Consider the following 16,353-nt stretch of genomic DNA (forward strand, 5'->3'; position numbering starts at 1 on the left):
TCTGCTCAATAACAATCCAAAGCAGTGCAGACTGACGCATGTTCATTTTCATCATCTGAGTCAGATGCCACCAGCAGAAGGTTGATTTTCTTTTTTGGTGGTTCGGGTTCTGTAGTTTCCGCTTCTGAGTGTTGCTCTTTTAAGATTTCTGAAAGCATGCTCCGCACCTCATCCCTCTCAGATTTTGGACAGCACTTCAGATTCTTAAACCTTGGGTAGAGTGCTATAGCTATCTTTAAAAATCTCACATTGGTACCACCTTTGCCTTTTGTCAAATCTGCAGTGACAGTGTTCTTAAAACAAACAACATGTGCTGGGTCATCATCCAAGACTACTATAACATGAAATATATGGCAGAATGCGGGTAAAACAGAACCGGAGACATACAGTTCTCCCCCAAGGTGTTCAGTCACAAATTAAATTAACACATTTTTTTTTAATGAGCATCATCAGCATGGAAGAATGTCTTCTTAATCTTTTCTTATATGGAAGCTGTTCTATACCCTTAATCATTTTTGTTGCCCTTCTCTGTACCTTTTCCAATTCTAATGCATCTTTTTTTGAGATGGGGTGACCAGAACTGCACATAGCATTCTAGGTGCAGGTGCACTATAGATTTATTTAGTGGCATTGTAATATTTTCTGTCTTCTTATCTATCCCTTTTCTAATAGTTCCTAACATTGTTAGCTTTTTTGACTGCTGCCGTACATTGAGCGGATGTTTACAGAGAACAATCCACAATGACTCCAAGATCTTTCTTAAGTGGCAACAACTAATTTAGACCCCATCACTTTGTGTGTACAGTTACAATTATTTTTTCCAGTGTGCATTACTTTACATTTATCAGCATTGAATTTCATCTTCTATTTTGTTGCCCAATCACTCAGTTTTGAGAGATCCCTTTGTAACTCTTTGGAGGCTGCTTTGGACTTACCTGTCTTGAGTAATTTTTTTATCATCTGCAAACTTTGCCACCTCCCTGTTTATCCCTTTTTCCAGATGACTTACGAGTTTGTTTAACAGAACTGGTCCTGGTACAGATCCCTGGAGGATCCTGCTATTTATTTTTCTGCTTTCTGAAAACTGACTACATATTCCTACCCTTTGTTTCCTGTCTTTTAACAGTTACTGAGCCATGAGAGGACCTTCCCTTGTATCCCATGTCTGTAAAATTTGCTTTTATAAGTTTGCTTAAAGTGTGCAGAAACAGCAGCCATTTTGTTCTCAGGATTGCTGCTGAATGTTAGAGGCAACACACATTCTCCTGGTAACATTACTTGGGGCCTTTCCTGTTTTATTGAATCTGTAATTAAAATCGATTTTGGTGCCAACAAAGGTGATTCACTCTTTTTGCATTTGGAAACATCCCACCACCCTGTGTTCTGGACTTCCTTGCTGAGTTCTGCCCTATTCAGTTGTGGAGGCTGAGATTCAAGTTCCTGCTCTGCCCTATTCAGTTGTCTCTATAGAGTCACTCCTCTCTCTGTCTCATCCAATTAATATTTTATTACATAAACAAAGTGGAACAGTTCGTACAGACTCACCCTGCAATAGCCCAGTGATCAGGGCATTCCCTTGGGAAGTGGGAGGGTGGTGCTCAAGTCCCTACTCCAAATCAGGCCTAGCAGGGACTTGAACCTGGGTTCCCTACATTGCGGCTGGCTATTGTGGGGTCAGGGTCTCTTTCTCTCTCGTTTTTTTTTTGCAAAAAAAAATTCAGTCTCATTTTTGTTCTGATGTCAACGTTTTGAAATTTGGTTTTGTTCCACATTTTTCACAACTGCGGCCAGTTCTCCTTATGTAACCCTTCTGCCCATCTAAGTTGGCAGCAACAAGGGCCGGGTTCTGTATCTAGGGGTTCCGTTTCAATAACACAATGCAAAACCGGCTCGAGCCCCCACCCAGTGACCTGGGACAATTACATACCACCCCCCTGGGTACCTCTAAGAGGCAATACTTCCCCTCTCGCAAGCACGGAGTCTGAGTGTAGCAGAAAATGTTTAATGACATGAGGTAAACGACATCAGCATAAAATTGGCAAAACACCACAAACAGGATTCATAACACAAACCATGAGCAAAACCCACCCCAGCAAATTGGGCTGTGTCCTTTCCCTTTGGTTCTTGAATCCAGCAACCCAAAAATCACCCAGAGTCCCCAAAGTCCAACATCCCCAAAGTCTCTGGGGTCCAGCAACCACCCAAAGTCCCAAAAGTCCAACAACCCCCAAAGTCTCTGCCCCTGGTCAGTGCAGCCCCAGAGTAAAGGGGGGGGGCACACAGGGTGTTAAGGGGCACCTTACGTGATCCGAGGCTGGCCAGCCGTCTGTTTCTCCGTGGGGGTTCCGCCGCAGCCTTTACCACGAGCCAGTCCACTTTCCTGCCATCCCACGAACTGCTCCGCTCCGCTCCGCTCCGCTCACCGACCTGTGAGCCGTTCCAGCCGTCCCCGCAAACAGCTCCGCTCGCCGTTCCTTGGGCCACTCCAACCGGCCCCGCAAGGCTCCACGCCGCTCGCTGCTCCTCCAGTCGTCCCCACAAATTGCTCCGCCAGCTGCTGAGCAATATAGCTTCAGGCTCCCCCACTAGTTAACATAGCCTCAGTGATCTCAGCTCTTAATAACATCAGCTCTTTTGTGATTTCAGCTCTTAGCGATTTCAGCTCATAGTATAGTAGGGGAGCCCCAGTGCTGGTGCACCATTGGCCCAAAGTGAATTCAGCTCAGCAGCCTGTAACTAGACTCCTAAGGGAATCAAAGTTAGCTCTGACATTCCACAGTGGAGAGAGGAGGTGGTGCAATTGGTGTTTCGGACCCTCAGAGGGGGCCCATACCATCAGGTACAAATACCTGTCCCCATCCTCTCTCAATTCACTGGGTTTTGTAACCCATGCCCCTTGTCAAGCAAGTGCTACTTAGGTAATGGTGAAGGACTCACTCAGTCCTTCTGTCATACAACAGTTCCACTGGCCTTGATTCACAGAATCAGGGTAACAAAACTTTATTCTTCCTGCCCCAATAATAGAGAAACTGGGGATCCCACACCAGCCAAAGTAACCACTTTCAGTTGCTGTGTTTCCTGCCAGGCGAGTGGGTGTGCCTATGCAAATAAGATCAGCCCCTGGAGTTCTTTTCCACACTCGCCATAATTCACCACCAGATGTCAGGGTAGAGCTCATCCTGACTCTGCTTACACTTATAAGGCATGTCCTGACTCAGACTGTGAACATGAAACACTGGTAAATCTGCTGCCCATAGAAATATTTTCTCTCATGCTTCCTAATGGAGTATGTGTAATTGTTTGGGCATCTCCACATAATGCAAGGATCTTACCAATACAGTCCTCTTAGCAGAGGAGATGTCTGTCCCTTCCAAATTCAGAGGCTCATCAGCAAAGCATTAGCATTTCTTGACAGTTACATTTTGTGGTAACACTTCCAACTGTGCCTTCCACTCTGTGGGGAAGAGTGGTGGGTTAGAGAACAGAGCTGAGTCCAAGTTGAATGTTGCCTAAAGGTGTGGGAGGATGTTCAGAGCTGGAGTTCTGCTTCGGTTTAATCTAGAGAAGATGAGTGTGCTGCTACTTCTGGATCTGAACTTTCTCAGGCTTCAGTGGGGATGCTCTGATCTGGAATCTGGCTTCAGACCCAACTCTACTAGAAAGAGTAGAAGAGAGGATAAAGGACTACAGGGAGATTTGCCAGCCAGCAGCAAGGAAATGACAGACCGGCACGCAGCTTTGCTGCACCACATAAATAAAACCCTCTCTGTGCTGGCTTCAGGAACCCATTTCCCTCTCTCTTCCCTCCCTGCTACTTTGAAGGAGGCAGGGGCAGGTGGGTAGTTCTCTTATGTCCCGTTTTTGTACTCCCGCCACTTTTGGTGAAGACTTTTACTCTGAGATTAAACTGAAAAATTGCAGTAATGATGAACTAATGTGGCCATAATGGAGTGCCCCTAAACTGCCTGGCATTTAATGCTGCAGCAGTGTAGCACAATGTTAGATTTTCATGAGATAAACAGAATAGTTGCCCTTTATAGAATGCTATTAAAAGGCAGAACCTGATGAAATTAGAACAGGAAGCAGATTGTGGCTATATTGTGGAAGCATGGGGACCTAGATCAATGGCATGGGAAAGATTTTCAGCTATAAATTAGAGTCAAAAAGAGCTAAACAAATTTTGAAAGCTGCCCACGTTAGTGGACTGAGTGGTGATGCTTCTCCAGAGTTTTGCTTATAAAAGCTTGAATATGTTTCTCTGTGTTGCAATATGCTCTGGGGTAGAAATCCCCAGAGCACATGAAATTCAAATTGAATTTGGGATCAAATGGCTGTGAACTCAATTAAACAGATATACTTGGTGTCTATAGGAGGATCCAAGTTAGTTTTAGGTGGTCTTTGGGCACTGATTTTCATTACAGTTCAGCATTATAACTCCATAGTTAAGACTGAAGCTAGCTTTCCATTATGTCTTATTTTCAGCCCACTAGATATCTATTTTAAAAAAAAGAGACTGATCTTCTTTAAGTTGTGCTTCCTCCCATCCCAGGGTAGAGGGCTTTGGGAAGCGAGGTATGCATCAGAGTTCTCGTGTGAGGGTGCTGTCCAGCCAAAGGTTCTGTTCATGCTTTGAAAAAAATCACTAATGCTTCTGTGAGTTGTGATCCCTAGTGCAAGGTGCTTGGACAACTACTGGCCTAAAATCTGTCTGTACAAAGATTAATAGCCTGAATCCTTCTTCCCGAGTGAACAACCTGGTAGGGAGAACAGCCAGGGAGACTGTCTCAAGCTCTCCACCAATCTCCATTTGGAGCGGGGAGGACCTGCATCATAGTGCAGAACCCCTTCTTCAGTAATGATGGAGCAGGTTACCCTACCGTTATCAGCTCCTATGCAGAGCTCATGGGCAGGAGAGGCCTCCATCCCACTAAGTACACATGTATTTTCTGTCAACTTAACACACCATCTGGGACCCATTCATCTCCCTGGTCCCTGCAGGGGTTTTTACAGCACTGGGATTGTAACAGCTTCTGCAGGCTGTGCAGTTCCAGGGAGTGGCATTGCTCAGGAATCAGTGCTGTCCCACGTGGTTGGTATTTTTTTTTCTCCTTTATATACCAAGCTGGCCTCTCTGTCTTCCATGAGGCTGGTATGGCACAGGTCACAGGATTAGGGCTGTAAGGGTGCGGCGCCTCCTGCTGGTCTTCTCGGGAATTAGCTCATCCAGCCATTGGAGTGCTCTCTGCAGGCTAGTGTCCCACTAGGCCCCCGTGTCCCTCCCGGACCCAGTGCCCTGTTATCTGGGGCACTGCCCCCTGGCAGTAACCCCTCAGTCTTAGGGTCTCCCCTCCCCGGGGAACCCCCACCCACTATCCCCACATTGCCTCAGTCGTGGCTACTACCAGTCTCTGTTTAGCCCCCGTGCCCTGGGGCGGACTGCAGTCTATCAGCCAATCATCACAGGCAACAAGGGGTTTGGACTGGCTGCCTTTACCCACCCTCCGGCTGCCCCTCTGCAAGCCCAGTACCTAGGTAGGCCTAGACCTAGGCCCTGCAGCCTGGGGAGTTGCTGACCTAGGGCTTCCCAGCTCTTAAGGCCTTTCCCCACCCCTGCCTCACTCTAGGTCCCCTGGGTGAGTTCCCCAGCAGCCAGCCCTGTCTCCCTCTCCAGTCAGAGAGAGACTGTCTGCTTAAGCTCCTGGCTCAAGCCTTTATAGGGCCAGCTGGGCCCTGATTGGGGCATGGTCCCAGCTGAGCCTGCTTCCTCCCAATCAGCCCAGGCCTCTTGCCCTTCCACAGCCCTCCTCCATGGCTGTTTTAAACCCCTCCGGGCAGGAGCGGGTAACCACCCCGCTACAAGGCCAAACATTCAACTGTAGGGCTTACATTTTCAAAAATTACTAGTGATTTAGGGTGCCTCAGTTTTGGGGGATTCAACTTGAAGCACCTTGGAAAGGGCCCAGCTTTCAAAGAACTGCTGGTCTGCACTTGCAGAGAATCCAAATCCTCTGAAGTTGGATACCCAAATTCATCAGTCACTTTTAAAAACTGAGGCCGGCGGGTACTAAACTGACATGGCTTGAACCTCAAGAAAGTGTGCAGAAAGCACACTGACGCGGCACAGATCTCCAGGTAACATACCCCACCATCAGACATCAGTCCTGAAACTGCTGGTGAAATTAATGATATTCCATCTGTCAAACTTTCCTGACTTCTTCCTCAGGATGGTGAATAGCTTTTCAGATCCACCACTGGACCTCAGAGGCAGGGAAAAAAACTTGAAAAAGATGTTGATGTGGCAATGTCTTATTGGATCCTCTTTGAAATGATATGGAAACTTGAAGAATTTGGGATGAAACTGAGCAGTTTTAATGAAACCACCCTTTTATAATTGGATAAAGTAACAATGCAATAGGTGCTTCACAATTATGCTTCATTAATGGCTCAAAACCACTGTGAAAGACATGTTCATCAAAATGTATAAATCAAATGCATTCATTTCCAGATATCTGTTCCTGTGAACAAAAATAAAGAATCCATAATTGAGATCCATTAACTATTGGGGTTATATTGCCTGAGCTAGCAGCTTCAGGTATTGGCTGGTTTTCAGCATAGTCAGTTTTTCTACTCTGTTATATAAATGAAATTAGGAAAAAGCAATGGTTCCTGGCAATCCAGATTTCACTAATGTTAAGATGTAAATGAAAAGCTTTGTTTCCTCCTGCAGCATCTTCACTCTGTCCCCACTTTGCCCCTGGAAAAAAAGCAGTCAACTCTTGAGACAACGCTGCGCAGATTGCTGCTTTGCTCAGCAGTAGTGCTACAATGTAAAGATTAGAGATTTCATTCGCATGTAGGGACACCTCCTTCCGTCTCTAGCAGAAACTCATTAATTTTAATACACACCAATGAAGCGGCAGAATGGGCTTTGAGGTATCTTTCAGAGTGTGGTGTGTTGCTTCTGCACCACTGAGCTCATTATTCTTTTATTACAAAAGTAAGGAGGAATACAGAGTTTACAGTCCCAGTGCTGTGTTCTGCAGATATCACAGGGCATCAATGTACTCCAAAATCATTCAGCCTGCTTTAAAAATGAAATGAAGCATTTTTTATTTTGTTAATCCCCATAAGTGAGGAAACATATGGCATGCCAGTTCCTATAGTGTTCACATCTTCTCCCACCAAAAATATGTTTAAGGAAAAACTGGGGCCAGAGAAACTGGATATATAAGCAAGCACCAACTATACTAAACTAGTACCTATAATTATGAGGTTTGTCTATATTTTTGATGCAAACACCTATTTTCAAAGGTTTGCAACTAGAGCTGGGTGAAATGTTTTGAACTAAACTTTTTTTGGTGGAAAAATACACATTTGGTGACACTGAAACATTTCACAAAATGATAATTTTTGCTGACATAATTTGGTGAAAATAATTTTTTAAAGAGATTTTGTTTTGATATTTTCAAAATGAAATGTTTCATTTTTTAAAATTTTGAAATGGCTTTATTTAGAAACTTCCTTTATTTTTTTTAAGTTAAATGTTAAATGCTCAAAACCAAAAATAAAACATTTTGTTGTGGGTTGAACAAAACATTTCATTCAATCTGGAATTATTATTTTTCTTTAAAAATTGACACCTAATTGAAAAATCCAACAACTCTTGATCTTAGACCTCAGATACAAAACCATTCTGTAATCGTCCCATTTTAGAAGTGAAAATTTTGTTTTCTAGTGAATTTAGTTATATTGTCAAGCATTTGCTTTCATTGTATCTCTCTAAAACTGAGGTATTTTGGCTGTGGGATTTCTATTAACGTTAATGGGAACTGGGAGTCCAACTCCTTTAGGCGTTTTTTGAAAACCTCATTCTAAATCACTATGGACTAGAGGAAGGCAGCCATTTTGTATTCAGTTCAATGATCTTTTCAGAAAATGGACGGACACACGCTGTGTCTCTCATGGAGACATTTTTTTTGTTCTCTTCTTTATACCAATATCAAAGGTCATCTTTATAGAAAGTATGTGGCTATTCTGTGTGTGCAAAACCATAACAGAAATAACAAAACTGACAGTGACAAATGTTTTTAAAATGCAGATCCAGATTTTGAACCCCTAAGTAGAGTTGGTAGGAAATTTTTCATCAAAACTGTTTGTCAGAAAAAGCTGTTTAACTGGAATTGAATATTTTATCACGAAATTGTATTACACCTCTACCCTGATAGAACGCTGTCCTTGGGAGCCAAAAAAATCTTACCGTGTTACAGGTGAAGCCACGTTATATCAAACTTGCTTTGATCTGCCGGAGTGTGCAGCCCCACCCCCCCAGAGCACTGCTTTACCGCATTATATTCGAATTTGTGTTATATCAGGGTAGAGGTGTATTTCAATGAAATTTCCTGTTAAAATAAATGGAAACTTTTTTTTAAACTTTCAAATTATTTTTACATAATTTGGCATATCAGCAGTAGTAGTGAGTAATGACATAATATGTACTATTACTGAAATAATCAAAACAGTCTATTTTAAAAATAATTAAAGGGAAGCTGCTATTTAGTATAGATTGAAATACCTTCTTTCTTGTTGAAAGTGTCTTCTGTATGTGTTGTAATGACAGTTTGACACTTTCAACAAGAAAATAAGCATTCTGTGTACTAACTGGAGAAGCAGTTGTTTTCAACAGAGATATTGAAAACAGCTGCTTCTCTAATTAGTACACTGAATAAGTATCTTATTTTCTAGATGAGTCACTAGCATGACTAATCAGGCATGGACTCACCCCTGTGGCGCCTCCTGCTGGTCATCTTGGGAATTAGCTCACCAGTCATCAGAGTGCCCTCTACAGGCCAGGTGTCCTGCCTGTCATTGGCCCCCGGTGTCCCTCCCGGACCATGGTGCCCTTGGCTTGGGTGCTGCCCCCCTGGCAGTACCCCTCCCTCTCTCTGCATCTCCCCACCCAGGGGAACCCCACCCCCTATCCCCACATCACCTCAGTCTACTACTGCCAGTCACCATCTAGCCCCTGCGCCCTGGGGTGGACTGCAGTCTATCAGTCAATCATCACAGGCAACAAGGGGTTTGGACTGGCTGCCTTTACCCACCCTCAGGCTTTCCTTCTGCAACCCCAACACCTATGTGGGCCTAGGACCAGGCCCTGTAGCCTGGGGAGTTGCTGGCCTAGGGCTTCCCAGCCCTGCCTCACTCTAGGTCCCCAGTGAGTTCCCCAGCAACCAGGCACCACCCCTCCAGTCAGAGTGAGACTCCTCAGCTTCTGGCTGCCCTGGCCTTCTTATAAGGCCTAGTTGCTCAGTTTGGGGCGTGGCCCCAGCTGCAGCCACTTCCGCCAATCAGCCACTTCCGCCAATCAGAAGGTTTTGCTCCCTTCCACAGCCCCAGCCCTCTGCAGGGCTTTTCCAACCCCTTCCGGGCTGGCGCGGGTGTTCACCCTGCTACAATGACCAATTCTAAGAATATACTGGATGTGGAAGGAGCACAGAGGGATCTGACATTTGATCTGTCACTGGAACTGAAAGGGATGTGTGGGGTACCATGTGCCTCTTGTACTCGAGCTCCCCATAACTCAAGTGGCCTTCTACAAACTCTGCTCCCTTTCTCTATCTATTAAGAAGATGTAAATAATTCCCATGGAGTAGATGCATAGGGAGAAGGAGGGATCACGACAGGGTCACTATGTGTGTGTACACGTGCGTGTGACCATAGTATAGTCACCCCTGGTCCCTCACAACCTCTCCCCCCAGTTTGTCTAGACACCCTACAGTCAGGATGTTGGGTAGCACACAGCATACCTAGGGAAATTTGTTTCATTATGTAGCTGCAGAATATTGCTCTAGAATCTAAGCTTTCATTTTAAAATGTTTCTGGTCTTTTTAGCCATGAAGAAAACTTTGAAAATATTACCAGAGTGTAACTTGATGTAGCAATGTCTCCCTGAGGCTGCAGACAGCCTGAAACAATAGCTCAGAGTGCTCTGAGCTGCTGCCCTTCACACAAAGGGATGTTAACTAGGAAATGTAATAATTTAAATATCAATATGATTAACTATTTCATTGCTGATCATATTGGTAGAAACATTTAGGTTATTGCAGAGTGTCGAATCATTTCCCTAAGTGCTGAAAACCCCCTGCCCACCTTGAAAACTGAAAATGTAGGGACACTGTAATTTGAATTTAATATACAAGTAAACAGCATGCTGATTATTGCACTGACTGTTCTAGTCATTGTCTTATTTCTAGTATTTAATTCAAATAAAGCTGTTGCAGAATTTCCTGGGCCTTGGCTGCAGAAAATAGATCTAGCTTACTATGGGCAAGTCTACATTACAAACTTGCATTGGTGCAGCTGCACCAGTACAGCTGTGCTGCTGTAGTGCGTTTGGTGAAGACGGCTCTCCCGTCGGCTTAACTCCACCTCCATGAGAGGCAGTAGCTGTGTTGGCAGGAGAAGCTCTCCCACCAACATAGTGCTGTCTACACGGGGGGTTAAGGGTGGTATAACTACAGCATTTGGGGTGACACCCTGAGCGACGTAGTTATACTGAAGTAAGTGTGTAGTGTAGACCTGGCCTATATCTTGGTGGTAAGGGACATTTAAGCACCTCACTCAGGAGAAGACATGCTCTCCGTCACTTCAGAGTGGCTGCACTTTTGAAGTGAGTGCCATGGATAGTTATTCATGTTGATGGGTGTCAGCCTCTCCTATGCTGACAGATTTTGGGGTGCATATCTATGCTACAAATATCAGTGTAAATGCTCCTGGGCTTCTTGGTCAATGGCAAGTCTTTAAAGTCTTGTAAAATCACCTCAGGAAAAGTATTGCTATTTTCCAGCCCATGGAAAACTCTGATAGGGCTGTAGGTAACTGAAAACTAGAAAACCTAATATTATACCAAGGGCCAGATGGTGGCAGCATAGAATGTATTAGAAAGCCATGTAAATCTCCATGTTAAATAGCAAATAAAAGAACCAGGGGTTCAGCCCTCACTTCTGCTAGGGGACAAGTTTGTACCCTCCCACCTCACCTTCTGCTCCTGGAAACTGCTCTTGCAGCAGTCACTTGTGACCCTTGGAAGGGGAAAGGAAAGCAATGATTTTGTTCCTTACACATAGAGATCTTTAATGGCCTATGCAATCTATTAGCTCAGAAGCAGCAACCACTGAAAAATCTTTCCTATGTGATGTCCATGGAAGCAGTTCTGCTGAAACCTTTATCGTTACTTCTACTGTAAACCTGGTGGCCACAGAAGCAGAACCCAGAAGATAATACCAAATGTAATGGGGCTTACAAACCCCACACCGGTGCTAGCCCCTTAAGGAAAGAGCATAACAGAAGGAATAGCTGATTTTTAGATAACTGTGTGCTTAAGAAGCTGAGCACCCCCTTTCATCATGTGACAGGGAGGAAGTGCTACTGCTGTTGCAATGCCACTGCTTGTGTCTTTTTACTTGAGCCCTAGGGGTGCTACTCACCTAGGCTGGATGGTGTAGACAGATGGCCATTGTACCAGCACCATTCTCTCTAGACCCACTAGATTCTATGTGCAAATACAGTTGGGAGGTAACACAGTTTGGTGCTGTGTTAAGTCCTGCTAAGTCATCTTGCTACTGTACCCAAGCAGACATACGGGACTTAACCAAGAGCAGTGGGGCTTTTGCCAGATCCATGCTGCTAGGGGCAGGGGATGTAGGCAGGGAGACCATCTGGATGGCCAGTTGTCAGCACAGGATCGCTCATGTCTGCTAATGAAGGCACACCCTTGCCTGTGGATTCCCAGGATCTGTTGCGTTTGTTTGGATGCACCCCTACAAACTCTGTGCTCCACCCCAAGACTTCCTTAAAGAGCATAATTCCCAAGGATCTCCATGTGATAAACATAATGGACTTTTTCTTCCTCTCAAGTCCTCTTTTGTAGTTTCTCTGTGGGAGCAGGTGATGTGATGCACACAGCAATATTCTACTCCTGCTTCTTAATTCTCAACTTCTGGATAAATTCTAAAAGTCAAGCTGTTCCAATGATTGTATTTAATATCCATTTGCATAATTTCCCCCCATAAGCTCATAGTCATTTATCCTCAGACTATCCAGGAAATAATTTCTATCATACACTTAAACATTTAATATTCTCCTGCCAATGGAGACTGCTAAATTAACACTGTCTAGCTTAGCAAAATCCCCATCCTCCTTGACATAATTAGAAATCACAGGAAAAAGAATAGTTTAGACAGCTGTAAACTAAAGCTACTGTGAATTGAAAGGAATATTTCAACGTGCCAACATAGTGTCTTCAGAGCAGTAGTGGTGGTGCAGGAGACCCAAGTTCAAATGCCCCGTAGAATGTCAAATTATTCCAGCCATCATAATTCAAGCACATTGCTGAAGTGACAGACTCTTGCTACACAAACTCCAGCTGCCACCCAATCTCTGGAGCAGAAATGACATTTGCCTTGGATAAAGCAGTTTGCCTCAACTCTGTTCCTGGCCATCTACAAGGGGTATGGATGATGGAGAAAAATGGTGGTCTCCAAGAATTGGCAGTTGTTGAGACATTATTAAGGGCACAAGAGCAAACTATCCTAATGCATAGGAGAGAGAAAAAGTATGGTAGAGACCACCTTGGCTTAACTAAGAGATCAAGAACCTGAAACTCAAAAAAAAAGTGTCATAAAAAGTGGAAACTAGGTGAAATTATGAAAGATGAAAATAACCCCCCCCCAAAAAAATGTGGGGACAAAATTAGAAAGGCCAAGGCAAAAAATGAGATTAAATTAGCTTGGGACATAAAATGTTTGCTTGTTACCCTTTACAAACACATTAGAAGCAAGAGAGAGACTAAGGACAAGATAGGCCCATTACTCAATAAGGCAGGAAAGACAATAACAGAAAATGCAGCAATGACCAAAGTGTTAAATGCCCTTTTTGTTTCAGTTTTCACCAAAAAGATTAGCAGTGATTAGATGACTAACATACTGACCGTCAGTGAAAATGGGGTAAGATCTGAGGCTAAAATAGTGAAAGAATAAGTAACGGATTATTTCAACAAGTTAGATGTCTTCAAGTCAGCAGGACCTGACAAAAATACATCCTAGATTACTTAAGGAATTGGCTGACAAGCTCTCTGAGCCATTAGTGATTATCTTTGAGAACTCGTGGAGGATGGAAGAGGTCCCAGAGGACTGGGAAAGGGCAAATGTAGTACCTATCTATAAAAATGGGAATAAGGACAACCCAGGGAATTATAGACCAGTTATCTTACCTTCAATTCCTGAAAGATAATGGAGCAAATAATCAGATTGTAAGCACCTAGAAGCAGTGGTGAAAGTAAGTTAAAGGACTTACCGGTATGCCAGAGTCCTGGGCAGGGGCATGGCCTCCACAGGAAGAGGCAGGGCCTCAACCAGAAGAAGCAGGGCCTTTAAATCAAGATCCACCTGTGATTGGGTGCCCCAGAGCCTTTAAATCACCCCCGGAGCTACCAGCTGCAGAGGCGACTGGGAGCCCAGGGGCGATTTAAAGGGCCCGGGGCTCTGGCCGCCGCTACCGCAGCAGCGCTCTGGATCCTTTAAATCTCCGGTGGAGACCTGCCGCCGCTACCCTGGGGCTCTGGCTGCCGGGCTCAGGCGGTGATTTAAAGAGCCCCGGGCTCTGGCGGCGGGGAACCCCTAGCCCTTTAAATTGCCACCCGAGCCCAGCTGCCGGAGCCCCGGGGTAGCAGCAGCAGGGCTCCATCAGAGATTTAAAGGGCCGGGGCTCTCTGCAGCGGCAAGAGCCCCAGGCCCTTTAGATCGCCACCGGAGCCTGGCTGCCGGAGCCCGGGGTAGGGGCAGCAGGGCTCCGGCTTACTTTCACCTCTGCCTAGAAGATAAGGTGATATGTAACACTTGATTTGGATATGTCAAGAACAAATCATGTCAAATCAACCTAATCTTTGTTTGACAGGGTAACAAGCCTTGTGGATGGGAAGAACTACTAGATATGATATATCTCTACTTTAGGGAGGCTTCTGATACTGTCTCATATGGCCTTCTTATAAGCAAACTAGGGAAACATAGCCTAGATGAACCTACTTAAGGTGAGTGCACAGCTGGTTGGAAAACCATACTCTGAGAGCAGTTATCAATGGTTCACAGTCAAGCTGGAAGGGAGTATTGAGTGGGGTCTTGCAGGGATATGTAGTGGATCCAGTTATATTCAATATCTTTATAAATGATCTGGATAATGACCTAGAAACAACTGCAGACAATACCAAGCGGGGAGAGCTTGAAAGTACTTTGGAGGATAGGGTTAGAATTCAGATCTTGACAAACTGGAGAAATAGTCTGAAATAAACAGAATGAAATTCAATAAGGATAAATGAAAAGTACCCAGGAAGGAATAATTAATTGCACAAATACAAAATGGGCAATGACTGCTTAGGAAGGAATACTGCAGAAAAGGATCTAGGGTTAATATTGGATCACAAACTACATATGAGTCAACAATGTAATACCGTTGAAAAAAAAAAAAAAAAAGTGAACATCATTCTGGAATGTATTAGCGGGAGTGTTGTAAGCAAGAAGTAATTATTCTATTCTACTCAGCACTGATAAGGCTTCAGCTGGAGTATTGTGTCCAGTTCTGGGCACTGCACTTTAGGAAAGATGTGGACAAACTGGAGAAAGTCCAGAGAAGAGCAATAAAAATGATTAAAGATCTAGAAAGCATAACCTATAAGAAAAGACTGCACAAATATGTTTGTTTAATCTGGTGAAGAAAAGACTGAGGGGGTGGGAGGACATAAGTCTTCAAGTGCATAAAAAATTGGAAAGAGGGGGATGATAAATTGTTCACTTTACCAATGAGGACAGGACAAGAAGTAATGGGCTTAAATTACGGCAAGGGAGATCTAGATTAGACATTAGCACTGGAATAAATTACCTAAGGATGTTGTGGAATCTCCGTCATTGGAGGGTTTTAAGAACAATTAAGACAAACACCTGTCAGGGATGGCCTAGATAAATACTTAATCCTGCCTCAGTGAAGGGGACTGGACTAGATGACCTATCAAGGTCCCTTCATGTCCTACACTTCTGTGATTAGCTGTTTTGGCTCACACTGGGAGTTCATGTTCAGCTTATTGTCCACCACAATCCTGAACTCTGAACAAGAGTCACAGCTATCCCGGATAGAATCCCCTATTGCATAAGTATGGTCTAGATATTTTGTTCCTAAATGTGTACATTTACATTTTGCCATATTAAAAACCATACTGTTTGCATGTGCCTTGTTCACCGAGCAATCCAGATCACTCTGAATCAGTGACCTGTCTTCTTGTTATTTACCACTCCCCCAGTTTTTGTCATCTGCAAACTTAATCAGTTTAACAATTGACATATTAGCTTTCTTCCAGTCTTCTGGAACTTCCCCTATACTCCAAGGCTTATTGAAAATCAACATTAAGGGTTCAGTGAGCTCTTCAACCAGCTTTTTAAAACTCTTGGATGGAAGTTATTTGTACCTGCTGGTTTAAAACAAACTTTAGCTCCAGCTGATGATCTCTGGAGGAAAGCTGGAGAAATGAAATAAAACAGAAGGGGCAACGTTGTTGTAATTGTGCTGGATACAAATTTAGGGCTAGATTTTCCTTGGCCTTTCCATAGGTGTGCTGGGAGGAGGTGTGAGAGGCGTGAGGAGGTGTTAGAGGGACCCGCACCCCCTTGTGCTGGGTACACAAAGGCCGAGTCACTTAGGAGTACATTTCGGACTGCTCCCTCTGTGTGTGCCTGGTTGTCAAGTGCAGAGGAAGCAGGGCTAATGGCTCCACCCCCTGCGCACCAGCCCATGGAGTGTTGAACCATCCCTGAGCTCCATCTGGGACAGTATGTTTCTGCGCTACCCCCTATTCAAGATAGTGTTCTAATCTAACCTTAGATTATCTGAATAACTCCTCTCTACTTTGATGGGAGAATAGATTCTTAGGCTGGTAGCCTCTAGAGAGGAAAACTGATAGGGGATGAGAGGAAAAAAGACCAGAAAAACTGAAAATTCACCAGCCCCTTGTTACTATATCTCACATACTACAAACAGACAGCCCTTTGGAATTCCCAAAGAAACAGAGAGGTTTTGCCACAATTTAATTTGTGTTATACATGATAAGGTGGGGAGGAAAATACTTTAATTGAAAGAGGGAAACCGGCTACCTATTGATATTCATTACCCATCATCCAACACAAAGTTAAATTCAGACCTTTCCAATGGAGGCATAGATTAATAAATATCTTCTTAGCACTTTGAAGATCTAAAATACAGTAAGTGCTATTATTAGATATTAAGCTTGCTCTTCTAAGCAGAAATATTTGA

Source organism: Terrapene carolina, unplaced genomic scaffold (genome assembly GCF_002925995.2).
Source record: "Terrapene carolina triunguis isolate 2854851 unplaced genomic scaffold, T_m_triunguis-2.0 Scaffold210, whole genome shotgun sequence".
NCBI classification, from domain to species: domain Eukaryota; kingdom Metazoa; phylum Chordata; order Testudines; family Emydidae; genus Terrapene; species Terrapene triunguis.